The sequence below is a fragment of the Symphalangus syndactylus genome, chromosome 13 (assembly GCF_028878055.3).
Source record: "Symphalangus syndactylus isolate Jambi chromosome 13, NHGRI_mSymSyn1-v2.1_pri, whole genome shotgun sequence".
NCBI lineage: Eukaryota > Metazoa > Chordata > Mammalia > Primates > Hylobatidae > Symphalangus > Symphalangus syndactylus.
In genome coordinates this window covers 42,115,557-42,132,693 of record NC_072435.2, presented here as the reverse complement: position 1 = coordinate 42,132,693, position 17,137 = coordinate 42,115,557, and the positions used below count along the sequence as shown (strand labels likewise).

At 43.5% G+C, this 17,137-nt stretch overlaps 1 pseudogene; it reads left to right on the top strand.

The window, feature by feature from the left end:
• Positions 1-318: 318 nt before the first annotated feature.
• On the top strand, positions 319-16,776 carry LOC129460199 (cytochrome P450 4F3-like; annotated as a pseudogene).
• The last annotated feature ends 361 nt before the right edge of the window (positions 16,777-17,137 follow it).

The window sequence follows — 17,137 nt, the reverse complement described above, 5'->3', positions numbered from 1 at the left end:
CCCGACAACCAGGTCCCAACTGCCGGATTCCGCCAACCAGGCCCCACCTGGCAGACCCCTGCTGACCAGGCCCCAACTGCGAAACCCACGCTGATGAAGGCCCAGCGTCCAGACCTCACTGCCTAGACCGCACTGATCTGATCCTCACTGACCAGGCCCCAACCGCCAGGCCCCACCGACCAGGCCCCAGCTGCTGCATCCCTGCCAAATAGCCCCCAGCTGCCGTATCCCCTCTGACCAGGCCCCAACTGCTGGACCCCCTCCAACCAGGCCCCATCTAAGAAACCCCACTGACCAGGCCCCAACTGCCAGACCCCCATGGACGAGGCTGCAGCTGCCAGATCTCTGCTCACCAGGCCCCAACTGTGGGACCCCTGCTGGCCAGACCCCAACTATGAGACCCCCGCCAACGAGGTCCCAACTGCCAGACCCCCGCCAAACAGGCCCCAACTACTGGACCCTTTCTGGCCAGGCCCCAACCACTGGGACCTGACTAGGTCTCACTGATCAGGTCCCCGCTGACCTTGCCCCAGCTGCAGACCCCTATCGACTGTGGGGGGAGGACTACCCAGGTGCCTGTGGGCAGAGGATTACCCAGGTGCCTGTGGGGGGAGGATTACCCAGGTGCCAAGGCAAGAGACTGAAGACACAAACTGTTTCAGTATAATAAAGAAAATAGAATAAGAATAGTCATAATACAAATTAGATATAGAGCTAATCATGGACAATTATCAATCATTATTATAAACATTGTAAATCATTAGCTTTTAATATTATTCTTTGTTGCATTACTAACATAACCTAGGAATAACCAGCAGGTAGAGGGTCAGGTGCTGAAGGAACATTGTGAGAAGTGACCTAGAAGGCAAGAGGTGAGCCCTCTGTCACGCCTGCATAAGGGCCGATTGAGGGCTCCTTGGTCAAGCGGTAATGCCAGTGTCTGGGAAGGCACCCGTTACTTAGCAGACCACGAAAGGGAGTCTCCTTTCCTCGGAGGAGTCAGGGAACACTCTGCTCCACCAGCTTCTTGTGGAAGGCTGGATATTATCCAGGCCTGCCCGCAGTCATCCGGAGGCCTAAACCCCTCCCTGTGGTGCTGTGCTCCAATGGTCGCGCTCCTTGTCCACTTTCATGCTCCTCCCGTACTCCTGGTTCCTCTTTGAAGTTTGTGGTAGATAGCGGTAGAAGGAATAGTGAAAGTCTTACAGTCTTTGATGTTTCTTATAAGTGCATAGAAGAAAACGCTGATGTATGCTGCCTTCTCTCGCTCTGCTTCGGCTACCTAAGAGGGAAGGGCCCCCGTCCTGTGATCACGTGACTTGCTTCACCTTGTCGATCATTTAGAAGATTCACCCTCTTAACCCTACCCCTCTTGTCTTGTATGCAATAAATATCAGCGCACCCAGCCATTCAGGGCCACTACTGGTCTCCGTGTCTTGATGGTAGTGGTCCCCCGGGCCCAGCTGTTTTCTCTTTATCTCTTTGTCTTGTGTCTTTATTTCTTACGATCTCTCGTCCCCGCACATGGGGAGAACACCTGCTAAGCCCCGTAGGGCTGGACCCTCCAATCAACCAGGTCCCAACTGCTGGACCCCACTGACCAGGCCCCAGGAACTGCCGGCCCCCTGCTGAACAGGCCCCACTGGTCCGATCCCCACTGAGCAGTCCCCTGCTGATCAAACCCCACTGACCAGATTTTCCATGACCTGACCCTCATTGAATGGATCCCATTAAGCCGACCACAGTGACTATGCCCTCACTGACCAACACCCCTGTGAGTAGGCCCCCACCGACTAGGCTTCTGATGACCAGGCCTACACTGCCAGGGCCCCACTGATCAGACCACATGACACGGCCCCACAGACCAGGCCTGCAGTACCACAGCTCCACTGACCAGGCCCCACTGACCCAAACCCACTCACTGGTCCCAACTGGCCAAGAGCTCAATGACAAGGTCACTGCCAACAGTGCTCCTTATAACCAGGCCTCCACTGACCAGGGCCCCACTGAGTAGCCCCAATGGGGAGTCCTTCAGTGGCACCGCATTAACTGACCACACCCCTGACAACCAGGCCTCTGCTGACGTAGTCCCCACAGAACATGTTCCCTTTGACTAGGTCCCAAATAACCAAATCCCATGGACCGGGATCTGCCAACCAGGCCACACTGACATGCTTCCAGTGGCGAGACCTTCACTGACTGAGCAGGACCACACTGCCAGGCCTCAGCTGACTAAACCACAATTACGAGGTTTCCACTGACCAGGTGCTAACCGCCCAACCCCTACTAACGAGGCTCTACTTTTCAGATCCCGCCGACCAGACCCCCAGTGACCAGGCCCCTACGGAACAAAATACCACTCCCTACGCCCCCACTGACTAGGTTTTTTGTTGTTTGTTTGTTTTTGAGATGGAGGCTGGCTCTGTCACCCAGGTTGGAGTAGAGTGGTGCGATCTTGGCTCACTGCAACCTCTGCTTCCCGATTAGGTTCAAGCGATTCTCCTGCCTCAGCCTCCTGAGTAGCTGGGACTACAGGTGCGTGCCACCACGCCTGGCTAATTTTTGTATTTTTAGTACAGACGGGGTTTCACCATGTTGGCCAGACTGGTGTCAAACTCCTGACCTCGGGTGATCTACCCACCTCCGCCTCCCAAAGTGCTGGGATTACAGCCATGAGCCACCATGCCTGGTCCACTGACTAGATTTTTACAGATAAGGCCCATACTGAATAGACCCCAATGACCAATTCCTTACTGAGCAAAACCCCACTGACTTAGGTCCTGCTGAGCGGGCTTCCCCCTCACTGACAAGACTCTGGCTGACCACGTCACCACAGACAAGGCCCACAATGACCATGTCCCATTGACTGGGCTTTTGATGACCAGGCCCCATGGACCACCGAAGTGAATGACCAAGGCAAAGTCTCAAATCATCCAAGTTTATTGAGCCTGTGTGAGGACCCACCAGGGAAAATGTGGGTCACAGAAGCACCTGTGGCTGTTATAGATATATGTGTTCCTGTGATAAATCAAGCAGCTGTCCAACCATTACCTCTCCCTTCCTGCTCTTTCCACCTAATAAATATGAAGGGCTGTAGAAGCTCAGGGCCCTTGCTCACCAGAAGCGAGGAGCCCCCGACCCCTTCTTTCGAACAGATCTTTTTTGTCTTTGTCTTTATTTCTGCATTCGTCCCCTTTCGTTCACTCCCAAACTGACAGGGATACTTCATGTAGTATGATTTTATTGTACTAAATAAGTCAAATATGTCTCTCATGGACTTCATGTGATCTAACATAAAAAAAATGAGGTCACAGAGACTGAATTTAGAAGTTGATTTTGGAAAGTTAGTCAAATATCAAAAGTCTAAGACACTTAATATTACAAAATAGGATCATAGGTGATTGTCTAAAGTCATTCATTTAGCCAAAGTAGTAACTCAAACACTTCAAAAAAAGGCAAAGACCTTTATTTTTTATTTTTGAGAGAGGAGACTTACTTTCCCAAATAATAAGCCCTAATAAAGGACAAGGTATGGGGCTAGTTTCTCAAATCTTATAAACAAGTTTCAATCATCTTGACCATAAGATATAATTTATATAAGCCAGATGCTGGTCTTGCTTCAGTGTGCCTTTAACATTAATGTTAAATTTATAGAGAAACTCCGAACTAATTTCCTCTCAAAATTGGCCCTTACAGTCTTGCATGCTCACCTTTTCCATGATAGTCCCAGGGTCTAGAGGGGTTCGGTAATAATAGTTTTAATTTCTGGCCTTGTGTCTCACGAACACAGTTTATTTTGACTGTAATCTTCTCTAGGGTCCAAAGATGAGGCTTTAACTGCTGTCGGTATTTAAAATTTAGCAGGTCTTGGTGTCCGTTTTGGACCCAGGAGTCAAAGTCCCGTAACTTAAGAGCACAAGGACTTTAAAAGCAATGAAGAAAGTTACATTAATGTAATAATCTTAATTTTTTACAATCTCAGTTTTCTTAGGCATTTCAATAATAACAATAAAATGGAAATCATTTTGATAAGATGAAATATTTGCTTGTTACACCAGTTACCAAAAGGCAAAAAAAAAAAAAAAAAAAAAAGACTTTCTGGCCAGGCGTGGTGGCTCACACCTGTAATCCCAACACTTTGGGAGGCTGAGGCAGGCAGATCACTAGGTCAGGAGATCGAGACTATCCTGGCTGACATGGTGAAACCCCATCTCTACTAAAAATACAAAAAATTAGCTGGGCGAGATGGCGGGCGCCTGTAGTCCCAGCTACTCAAGAGGCTGAGGCAGGAGAATGACGTGAACCCTGGAGGCAGAGCTTGCAGTGAGCTGAGATCTCACCACTGCACTCCAGCCTGGGTGACAGAGCGAGACTCTGTCTCAAAAAAAAAAAAGACCTTCTGCAATGTGATTGCTTTTCTCTATGGGGAGTCCATTAAAATAAGCTGCAAGTCAAATCTAATGAAAATGGTAATGATTTAGACACAGACTGTGTCCTGAGTCATAAGTGAGTTTTTAATTTCATAGACGAATTTAAAGCCAAGAGCACAAGAATGTTATATTAGATGAAAACATTTCCTTTAGACTTTAAGATAAAATATTTCTGGTATCAGGCCACATCAGTTAGAACGTGATGAAAAACAGTTACAGGGGCTGATGAAAAGCTGAAAGAGACGGTTACTATCTCAGAACTTCTTGAAAAGGAGAGAAAGCTGAAAACAGTGAGAGATGCAATAAAAGTTGAACTTTTGGGTTAAAAATTAAAACTTTTTATAATTTTATTAAGAGTAAATCAGTACTGCAAGAAAATTTTCTTGTTCTAACCATTCTTTAGGGTTTTTTTTTTTTTTTTTTTTTTTTTTTGAGAAAGGGTCTTTGTTCCTCAGGCTAGAGTACAGGGGTATGATCTTGGCTCACTGAAACTTCCGTCTCCCAGGTTCAAGTGATTCTCTGGCTTCAGCCTCCCGAGTAGCTAGGATTACAGGTGCCCACCACCATGCCCGGCTAATTTTTTTTTTTTAGTAGAGGTGGGTTTTGCCATGTTAGCCAGGCTGGTCTCAAACTCCTGACCTCAGATGATCCGCCTGCCTTGGCCTCCCAAAGTGTTGGGATTAGTGGCGTGAGCCACTGCGCCTGGCCAAGATAATTCTCTTCTGGGCTGCATTTATAGCTTGATAACCCTCATGCCAAATCTTGACATCTTATGATATTTAGCAGAGATAAATATAAAACTGCTTGACCAATAAATCTAAACAATAACTTATGTTGACAATTCTGAAGACATTTCTAATTTTGTTTTACTAATAATTTTAAATCCAGCTTATTTATTAAAGATTTACTTAAGTCACATGAACTGGAAAAGTATTTGGGTTTATTTACTTAATTTATAGGTATTCTTTTATTTTAAAGCCAATTTGGTATCTTGTGGCCACAATAACAAAACACATGTAAATACACATAAACACATCCAAACATGAGTGCATGTGCATGCACACACACACACAGACCCACAAATAAAGATATTATAGACTGGGTGCAGTGGCTCATGCCTGTAATTCCAGCACTTTGGGAGGCTGAGGGAGGCGGATCACCTGAGGTCAGGAGTTTGTGATGAGCCTGGCCAACATGGTGAAACCCCATCTCTACTAAAAATACAAAAAAAAAAAAAAAAATTAGCTGGGCATGGCGGTGGGCGCCTCTAATCCCACCTACTCAGGAGGCTGAGGCAAGGGAATCGCTGGAACGTGGGAGGTGGAGGTTGCAGTGAGCCGAGGTCGCACCATTGCACTCCAGCCTGGGCGAAAGAGTAAGACTCTTTTCTCAAAACAAAACAAAACAAAACAAAAAAACCACAACAACAAAAAAAGATCTTACAGCTTTTACTTCAGAACTCTAGCCATTAATATCAAATAGAAACTTACCACTTCACACACACGTGCACACACACACACACACACAAATGGTTAGATACAGTGGTTTTAATCTCAATGCCAGTAGAAAGTTCCTTTAAACTAGAAAAAATTGTATTTTCTTAAGCAAAAAAGAATCCTCATGTTTTTTATGAAGTTCACCAAAAACACATCTTACTCTCCTACCATTCTAACTCTTAGTAACCCTAATTCCCAGTGAAAACCCTAGGATTGCTTAACATAACATGATTTTAAGATTTTAAATTCCAGAAAATAATTTTGAGACTAAATTTACCAAGTTAATCTTACCAAAGATTACTAAAGTCTTGTGAACTGGAAAGCGTCTGAGCCAGCTTTTACTAGTCTGATAAACACTTACTTTTCTATTCTTTTTTTTTTTTTGAGACAGGGTCTCACTCTGTCACCTAAGCTGGAGGGCAATGTGATCATGGCTTACTGCAGCCTTGACCATCTGAGTTCAAGCCATCTTCCCACTTTTGGCCTCCCAAAATGATGAGATTACAAGTATGAGCCACCATGCTCAGCCAACTTTTCTTTTCTTTTCTTTTTTTTTGTAGAGACAGAGTCTTGCCATGTTGCCCAGGCTCATCTTAAACTCCTGGGCTCAAGCGATCCTTCTGCCTCAGCCTCTCAAAGTGCTGGGATTATGAACAGGAGCCACCAAGTGCAGCCAACTTTTTTTTTCTTGTTTACTTTAAAATTTTTATTATTTATTTATTCTTAACCCAGCCTTGCTCAAATAACCAACTTATTTTATTTTATTTTTATTTTTTTTGAGATGGAGTCTCACTCTGTCACCCAGGCTGGAGTGCAGCGGTGCTTTCTTGGCTCACTGCAACCTCTGCCTCCCGGGGTCAAGTGACTCTCCTTCCTCAGCCTCCCGAGTAGCTGGGATTACAGGCACACACCACCATGCCCAGCTAATTTTTGTATTTTTACAGAGACAGAGTTTCACCCTGTTGGCCAGGATGTTCTCGATCTCTTGACCTCGTGATCCATCCACCTCGGCCTCCCAAGTGCTGGGATTACAGGCATGAGCCACTGCACCCGGCTTGAAACAACCTTTCTTTAAACCAACTAATGAGAGTTCTTTTATATGACTGATAGTGAAATCGTATCTCCACATGACACATATTAACATATAGACATAACAGATCCAAACAGAAGTAGATCTTGTAGTGTATTTCCTGAGTGCCTCAACGAAACAGCCCTGAAATAGAATGGGATTTTCAACTTTCTCCTGAGTTATTTCTCCCATTTTATCATAAAAATCTGGCTTAACCACACACTTTTTCCTACCATGTATTAAACAAATTAGCATATGGTTTCTGTGTTTGAGATCTTGAGATTTTCTCTGATAATCCCACTGGGGTCTAGATCTGGAACCACATCCCCTCCCACATGATAAATGGCATGGCCTGGTGTATTATCAGGGTTCTCTAGAGGGACAGAACTAATAGGATAGATGTATATAGAAAGGGGAATTTAGCCCAGCACGGTGGCTCATGCCTGTAATCCCAGCATTTTGGGAGGCTGAAGCAGGCGTATCACTTGAGGTCAGGAGTTGGAGACCAGCCTGGCCAACATGGTGAAATCCCATCTCTAATAAAAATACAAAACTAAGCTGGGTGTGGTGGTGCATGCCTGTAATCCCAGCTACTTGGGAGACCGAGGCGGGACAATCACTTGAACCTGGGAGGCAGAGGCTGCAGTGAGCTGAGATCGCGCCCCTGCACTCCAGCCTGGGCGACAGAGCGAGACTCCATCTTGAAAACAAAAAAAGCAAAACAGCAAATCTAATCATACAACCATTATAATGTGAAGAACCATGCCTAGGCCAAATCTGTTGGTTTGCTAACTTGAATTGAACGCAAACATATTGCAATAGTAAATGAATTTTTTCTTTTTCAACTTGCCCAATAATTTGAACTTATTCCAATTGCCTGAAAGACATCCTAGTGGCAAGTTCCTTGGGATGCTTGGTGGTGTCCTTATGTTTGGTAAAGATCACTACAAGGGGTTTCAGTTAGCCTAAGTTTAGCAAATGCTTTTTCCCTTTTCCCTTTTACTTCTTTCCTTTTTTTTTTGAGACAGGGTTTCACTCTGTCCCCCAGGCTGGAGTGCAGTGGCATGATCTCAGCTCACTGCAACCTCTGCCTCCCAGGCTCAAGCAATTCTCCTGCCTCAGCCTCCCAAGTAGCTGTGAATACCGGTGTATGCCACCGTACCGGGCTAATTTTTGTATTTTTTGTAGAGACGGGGTCTCACTATGTTGCCCAGGCTGGTCTCGAACTCCTGGGCTCAAGTGATCCACCCGCCTTGGCCTCCCCGAGTGTTGGGATTACAGGTGTGAGCCACCATACCCAGCCCACTTATCCCATTTAATTTCCCACTTTATATAGATCGCAAAATGTTACAAAAGTGGATTATGAGCTTCAAATTGGCAGTTGGATGTTAAGCCTAAATTCCACAGAGAACTAGCATTACCCAGAGAGGGGGGCCAACCAAATAGTGACTGTGTAAGCGAGGAAGGGAAGGGTAAACAGCGTTGCACAAAGGGAGACCTTATGGTCCTTGACTTGCCAGAGAACTTACCTAGTAGTGAAGATACCAAAAAAAAAAAAAAATTCATGTGGCCACTTGTCTATTGCTGTAGGTGGCTGTCTGTCAGCCAGGGGCCTGGGAATTCCCAATTCCTTTGACCAAGAGGGACTTGAGCAAGGCAATTGGTAAGACAGCACACAGGAAAGGACTAGCAACTGGCTGTTAGGAAAATAGTGCTTTTTTTTTTTTTTTTTTTTTTGAGACAGATTCTTGCTCTGTCCCCCAGGCTGGAGTGCAGTGGTGCAATCTTGGCTCACTGCAACCTCTGCCTCCCAGGTTTAAACGATTCTCGTGCCTCAGCCACCCAAACCACGCCTGGCTAAATTTTGTATTTTTAGTAGAGACGAGGTTTCATCATGTTAGCCAGGATGGTCTCGATCTCCTGACCTCGTGATCCACCCGCCTCGGCCTCCCAAAGTGCTGGGATTACAAGCGTGAGCCACCACGCCCAGCCATGCTTGGCTTATTTTTCTTACCACAATGACCTTCAGTTCCATCCATGTTGCTGCAAAGAACAAAATTTCAGCCTTTTTAATAGCTGAATATTATTCCATTGTGTAGCTATGCCACATTTTCTTTACCCATTCATTCACTGATGGGCACTTAGCTTGATTCCATGTTTTGGCTATCGTGAATAGTGTTGCAATTAACATGGGAGTGCAGGCATATTTTCAGTATATTGACTTTCTTTCTTTTGGATATATAGGCAGTAGTGAAATTTCTGGTTTATATGGTAGCTGTAGTTTTAGTTTTTTTGAGGAACCTCCATGCTGTTCTCTGCAGTGGCTGCACTAATTTATATTCCCACCAACAGTGTGTGAGAGTTCCCCTTTCTCCATATCCTCACCAGCATCTATTATTGCCTGTCTTTTTGACAAAAGACATTTTAACTGGGTTTAGATGATATCTCCTTGTGGTTTTAATTTGCATGTCTTATGACGATTAGTGACACGAGCATTTTTTCCATCTACCTGTTGGCCATTTGTATGTCATCTTTTGAGAAATGTCTACTCAGATCTTTTGCCCATTTTTAAATTATATGATTTGTTGTTGTTTTTTTTCTTTACTATTGAGTTGCTTGAACTCCTTATATATTCTAGTTATTAATCTCTTGTTAGATGGATAGTTTGGAAATAATTTCTGCCATTCTATAGCTTGTTCCTTCACTTTGTTAATTGTTTCCTTTACTGTACAGAAGCTTTTTAGTTTGATATAATCCCATTTGTCTATTTTTGCTTTTTTTTTTGCCTGTATTTTTGAGATGTTACACAGAAAATCTTTGCCCAGATCAATATTCTGGAGTATCAAACCAAGATTTTAAGCAAAATTATGCACATGGTTAAAAAAAAGTGTCCAAAAGAGTTTATGGTAAAAATGAACTTCCTTATTAAGCTCCACCCTAGCGTTGACTGTGGTCAATAGTTTTCTGTGTATTCTTCTAGAAAATGGCTATCCTGATGCCCACATTTATATAAACACACATTCCCCTTTTCTGTATAAATAAAAGTATATAAAATACACACAGGTCTGCGCATTAACAATATATCTCTGAGGCCAGGCATAGTTGGCTCCTGCTTGTAATCTCAGCACTTTGGGAGGCTGAGGTGGGCAGATCACTTTAGGCCAGGAGTTTGAGACCAGCCTGGCCAACATGGTGAAACCACGTCTCTAATAAAAATAGAAAAAATTGGCCAGGCGTGTTGGCACATGACTGTAGTCCCAGGTATTCGGGAGGTTGAGGCATGAGAATCGCTTGAACTCAGGAGGCAGAGATTTCAGTGAGTTGAGATCACACCACTGCATTCCAGCCTGGGTAACAGAACGAGACTCTGTCTCAAAAAAAAAAAAAAAAAAAAAGAAAAAAGAAACAAAAACAACCTATATATATATGTGAGATTTAAAAAAATTTTCTCAATTAACAAGTTTTGGGAAATGAGTTTGTTTTTAAATTTGTTTTTTACTTTTGAGAAATTTTATTTATATATATTTATAGAGTGTGATATTATGAGATGTATATATATATATATACAATCTATAGTAATTAAATCAAGGTACTGAACTCACCCACCACCTCATTTACTTATCATATTTGTGGTAAGAACATTTGAATTTTTTTTTTTTTTTTTTTTTTTACCATTTTTAGGTAATACAATACATTGTTAACTAAAGTTACCATGCTGTGTCCAATAGATCTGAACTTATTCCTCTTTAACTGAAACTTGTACCCTTTAACCAACATCTCACCATTTCCTCTCCCTTCCCCTCAGCCCTGGCCTCCAGTAACCACTGTTCTACTCTCTGCTTCTATGAGCTTGACTATTTTAGATCAAGTTTTACTTATTTCAGATAAGTAAGATCATGCGTGTTTGTCTTTCTGTGCCTGTTTTACTTCACTTAGCATAAGGTCCTCCAGGTTCTTCTATGTTGTGGAAAATCATATTTTTTGTGTGTTTCTAAGGCTGAATGATATTCCATTGTGTATATATACCACATGGAAAATGGGTATTAATTTACAAAAACAATGATGAGAACAAGTTCTTCTTGCACCAAATGAGCTATTACAGATAAGACAAGGGTTATCCTTGACAATCCTTCCACCCCACTTAATCCCCTCCCTTTCTTCAAATGGGTCTCTAGAGCCATAGAATTGTCTGTTTATCTCTCTCTCTCCTCTATTTCATATATCAATCATCATCATCTATGATGTATCTTCTATCTATTAATTATCTATGAATCATCAATATTCATAAGCATCTGTATACTTTTTCCCTTTTGCACATACATATCTATACATTTTATAACTTGTTTTTGTCACTCAACAGTGTGTCTTACAGCTATTTTTTTCTGAGTATTTCATATTTTATTCAGCACATTCCTATATTGGACACTTATGTAAAGGTTTCCATAGGCAGTCGGCATGTGTGTACACTGACCTTTGCTTACAAGTGTAGACATCTCTGCAGGACAAATTCTGTGAAGTGGAATTGAAGAATCAAAGACCATTTGCACTGTACAATTTCAATTATGATAGAAAGTCCATTTCTATTAGCTGTTTTGATGGCACAGGCTTTCCAGTAACTTTACCAAAAGTAGTGTTGTACTATTGAATTTTAAATCTTTGTCAATCTTTAAATTTCTACTTTATTTATTTATTTTTTTTTGAGACGGAGTCTTTCTCTGTCCCCCAGGCTGGAGTGCAGTGGCGCGATCTCGGCTCACTGCAAGCTCCGCCTCCTGGGTTCACGCCATTCTCCTGCCTCAGCCTCCCAAGTAGCTGGGACTACAGGCGCCCACCACCACACCCGGCTAATTTTTTGTATTTTTAGTAGAGATGGGGTTTCAGCTCTGCCTCCTGGGTTCACGCCATTCTCCTGCCTCAGCCTCCCAAGTAGCTGGGACTACAGGCGCCTGCCAACACGCCCAGCTAATTTTTTGTATTTTTAGTAGAGACGGGGTTTCACTGTGTTAGCCAGGATGGTCTCGATCTCCTGACCTCGTGATCCGCCCACCTTGGCCTCCCAAAGTGCTGGGATTACAGGCTTGAGCCACTGTGCCCGGCTACATTTCTACTTTTAATGAACATTTTCCTAATTAAGAGTGAGATTGAACATCTCTTGCACATGTTGATAAGTTACTTGTTTTCTTTTTATGGAAGTGGTTTTCTTATTTTTTGCTCTTTTTCTTTGGATTCTGTAAAAATATTTACTTTTGCAAATGTGTGTTAAAATTAATCTTGTTTTCTCTGTTTTGTTACAAAATATTGCTTTTTAACTTTTGGAGGATACTTTTGATGAATTTCTATGAAGTTAAATTCCTCCACTTTTTTTCTTCTACAGCCAGAAAATCTGTCCATTTCTCCAAGAGTTTTAGGGGACTCCCTTTACCAGATGTCACATTTTCGCTTATTCATGTTTCTGTCTCTGAGTTTTCCATTCTGTTTCATGAGTCTATTTTCTTATTTTTGCAATGGTGCCACACTATTTGTATTCATGTGACTTTGTAATTGTTCTTTTAACATTATTTTTTCTTTTTTGGAGACAGAGTCTCCCACTGCTGCCCAGGCTAGAGTGCAGTGGTGCAATCATAGCTCACTGCAGCCTTGAATACCTGGGCTTAAGCAGTCCATCTCAGCCTCCTGAGTAGCTCAGACTATAGGCCTGCACCACCACATCTGGCTAATTTTTAAAAAATTATTTTGTCAAGTTGGGGTCTCACTTTGTTTCCCAAGCTTGTATTAAACTCCTGGTCTCAAGTGGTTCTTCTGCCTTGACCTCCCAAGATGCTATGATTACAAGCATGAGCCACAGTGCCCAGCCTCTAGTAGTTTGTAATATTGGGTGGAATGACTTCCCTGTCTTTAAATTTTATTTTCAGATTGACCTAGCTCTTCGTGACATTTATTTTTCAGAAAAAAATTAGAGTATGTTTATCAACTTCCTCAAAAAATCAGGTAGATTTTTAAACTTGATTTGAATATATTTTATTGGTTGACTTGGATATATGTTGATATGTGGAAAATGGGTTACTTCACATAGCAGTGACACATTCTGCCCTAGTGTGTGGAATGGATATCCATCTAGTCTACCTGTAACAAACTCCATGTGGAACAAATGTTTGAGGATTAGAAAACCAGAAAAAAAATAGAAAGGTTCCAAAGAAAATTTAACCAGGTAGTTTAAAAAGACATATTTAAAAAAATCAAAATGCCAACTGTAAAAAAAAAAAGAAAATGAATTTGCATAAAAGTAAGTATTCTTTGTGGTGAGAGAGCAAACTCATAATCCAAATGAATAAGAAACAAAATACACATTCAATGTTTTGCTTGTATTCATCATTGCACTAGAGATACTAGCAAACGCAATTAGACAAGGAAAAAAGAGAGTATGTAATTCGAAATGTGGGGGTAAATGTATCATTTTGGCAGATGGTGATTCTGATTCTATACTTAAAAGAAACAAGAGAATCCACTAGAAAACTTTTATAAACACTGATGACCCAGTAAGGGAGCTGAATTCTTTTTCTTGACATTTCTTCCTTTTGTGTGGTTATTTAAATTTTTAATACCAATACACTTAACTGGTTCAAAATCTATAAAGTTTACTCACCCCAATGGCCAAAACCACCCAATTTTCACATGCACACAGATCGTCTAAGTTATTATATTTTTATGTATTTTTCCAGAGCTACTTTTAGCATCTTTAAAAAATTCAATAGTAACGTACTATACACTTCATGGACTGCTCTGTATCTTTTCTCTTTTTTTTTTGAGACAGAATCTTACTCTGTTGCCCAGGCTGAAGTGCAGTGGCATGAGCTTGGCTCACTGCAACCTCCACCTCCCAGGTTTAAGCGATTCTCCTGCCTCAGTCTCCTGAGCAGCTGGGACTACAGGTGCAGGCCACCACGCCCAGCTAATTTTTGCATTTTTAGTAGAGATGGGGTTTCACCATATTGGCCAGCCTGGTCTCAAACTCCTGACCTTGTGATCCACTGGCCTTGGCCTCCCAAAGTGCTGGCATTACAGGCTTGAGCCACCATGCCTGGCCCTTTTCTCATTTAAGTGCATATTGCTCTCTTCTTGTATATCTCCTGGGACCTGTGTGAAAATAAGGTTTTCTTAATCTGGAAGTATAAAATAATATTCCCATGGTTTCTCCTACAGCTTTTAAGATTCTTTAAAAAAAATTTTTTTTAAATACTTGATTCATCTGGATTTTATCTTGTTATAAGACATGAGAACCAGGTTAAGTTTATTTTTTTTCCATGCTGTTCCCCACTTATCCCAAGAGCTTTTATTAAATGATCAATAATTTTGCTATTGATATGAGACACCATTTTTAGCATGTACTGTGTTCATTGGGCACACAATTTACATGCATTCATTAGTCTTTCTTGGTAGAAATAACAACCAGCTGGAAAACAGCATGAAAGAAAAGATGCCAATAATAATAGTATAAAATACCTGGATTAAATTTAACAAGAAACATGAAATCTCTATATTCCAAATGAATTCATAAATTTCCCTGAACCCAGATAAAAGGTGACACATTTTTCCATGGCAACAAAAGTATCTAGGAGTGGATTTAACAAAATATGCCTAAGATATCTAAGCAAATTTTAAACCTATTAAAGAACTCAGAATCACTGTCTGCTAAAATGATACATTTACCCCACATTTCAAATTACATATTCTCTTTTTTCCTTGTCTAATTGCATTTGCTAGTATCTCTAGTGCAGTGATGAATATGAGCAAAACATTGAATGTATATTTTGTTTCTTATTCATTTGGGTTATGAGTTTGCTCTCTTGCCACAAAGAATACTTATTTTTATGCAAATTCATTTTCTTTTTTTTTATTTTACAGTTGGCATTTTGATTTTTTAAAAAATATGTCTTTTTAAACTACCTGATTAAATTTTCTTTGGAACTTTTCTATTTTTTTTCTGGTTTTCTAATCCTCAAATATTTGTTCCATGTGGAGTTCATTACAGGGAGAAAAGGTCTCACTTGCAAACAGAGAACAGGAGAGTTGTGTCTTTGCTACCTTGATAATGATTGGGTCTGGGTGTTTCTTTAGGGATGACCTGGCCTAGCTGCCCTTCCTGACCATGTGCATTAAGGACAGCCTGCAGCTGCATCCTCCAGTCCTGGTCATCTCCCGATGCTACACCCAGGACATTGTGCTCCCAGGCGGCTGAGTCATCCCCAAAGGTGCCCATAGCCTCATGGGGAGGAGCCTCCTGGGTAGGAAGAGGGGGCTCTCAGGCAGGGGGGCCTTGTCCTGACTGCTCCGTTCTCTCCTACAGGCATTGTCTGTCTCATCAGTAATTTTGAGACTCACCACAACCCAACTGTGTGGCTGGACCCTGAGGTGCTGCCTCCCCGATACCCCCCCTTTTTAAGGTCCACTTTAGGGGTCCTAGAGGAGGGGGCAGGGTTTTGACCAAGAGAATCTGACATCACCTCCCTCCAAGACACACACAACTGTCTGTCTCTCCAAGGCTGGCATACCTGGGAGACCCCACCCAGCAACCCTTCTTGGTCTCACCTCCAGGTCTATGACCCCTTCCGCTTCGACCCAGAGAATAGCAAGGAGAGGTCACCTCTGGCTTTTATTCCCTTCTCAGCAGGGTCCAAATAAGGGTGGCCTGTGTCTGAGGCAGAGATGGGGTGATGGGTGTGGCAGTTGAAAACCGGGGACGTTGCAGATGGTCCTAGTTCCAGATTTCCTTTCCTTTCCTCCTCTGGAGTTTATGGGCAAAGGTCCATAGAACAGGTTTGGGTAGTTCCAAGAATGGTCTGTGATATGCTCAGAACCCCCACTCCCATCTGCTGGTCTCAGTCGGGGCTGGAGTCTGGGCCAGGCTCCGGGGATATGCAAGCCCATATGGGGGTCCCAGGCACAGTTAGCTCCCTTCTCTGCCCCTCCCTGGCTGCCTTTTTGGAATTCTTAGTTCCCTTCCTTGCAAACGTCCCACTGCTCTGTCTGCCCCTCCCGGTTGGCGTTCTCTGTGACCCACTTCCCCTGCCTTCAGGGAGCCCACTCCCTTTTTATTCTGGGTCGCCTGATGCTACCCAGGCAGCCTGGCCAACAGATGCTTCCTGAGACCACCCCCTCCCTCCCCAACTGTGTGCCAGGCGCTCTCCCAAGAGTGTCACAGGGAGGGCAAATCCTCACCCTTTCACCTACAGATTCCTCCTCCATTCCCAGCACAGCCCACCCTGGCCCATCTTGGGGTGGGGTTGGGGTCAGGACCATCCCTTTTGACCCTTGAGATTCAAAGCCAGACCACTGGATGCAAACACCACCCCGAAGGCATGGGACCTGGATCAGATTGCTTGGGCTCAAGCCTCAGTTCTGTTGTTTGACTTGGGCAAGTTAATTCCCCTCTCTGAGCTTCAGTTTCCCAACCATATAATGGTGACAACACTACCTACCTCAGGCTTGTCCAGAGGACTAAGTGTGAAAACTCAGAGCTGTGTGTGCCTGATTCGGGGTCTGGGGCCTGGGATGGGGCCAGGATGCGGGTCATGGGTGCAGTCAGATTCCCTTCCCCGTCACCAGGAACTGCATTGGTCAGGCGTTTGCAATGGCTGAGATGAAGGTGGTCCTGGCGCTCGCGCTGCTGCGCTTCCGTGTCTGTCCGGACCACATGGAGCCCCACAGGAAGCCGGAGGTCATCATATATGCAGAGGGCGGACTTTGGCTGTGGGTGGAGCCCCTGAGCGTGGACCCACAGTGACCCACAGTGGCTTGGCCTTGGACCCCACCTGACCCACCCACCCACACCTTTGCAGATTCCCATGAATACAACTGTGCTTTTCCCTCTACCTGAGTCTCACCCAGAGCCATCACAGGGTGCTTGGGTACTGTGAGGATTCAGAGGTGGGCTGGGTCAGTGGGAGGCAGGGGATCAGGTGGGCATCTCTGAGAGCAACACCCTGACTGCCTCCCTGGCTGATCACGAGACCTACACTCTGGTAGCAGGTTCTCTTGCAGGCGGACTATGGAGTTTATCAAGTGGGTAATAGGGAGCTATGGGAGGTATTTGAGCAAGAGAAGGACCAGGGTTAAAAAGGCATTTAAGAGAAAGACTGAGGCTC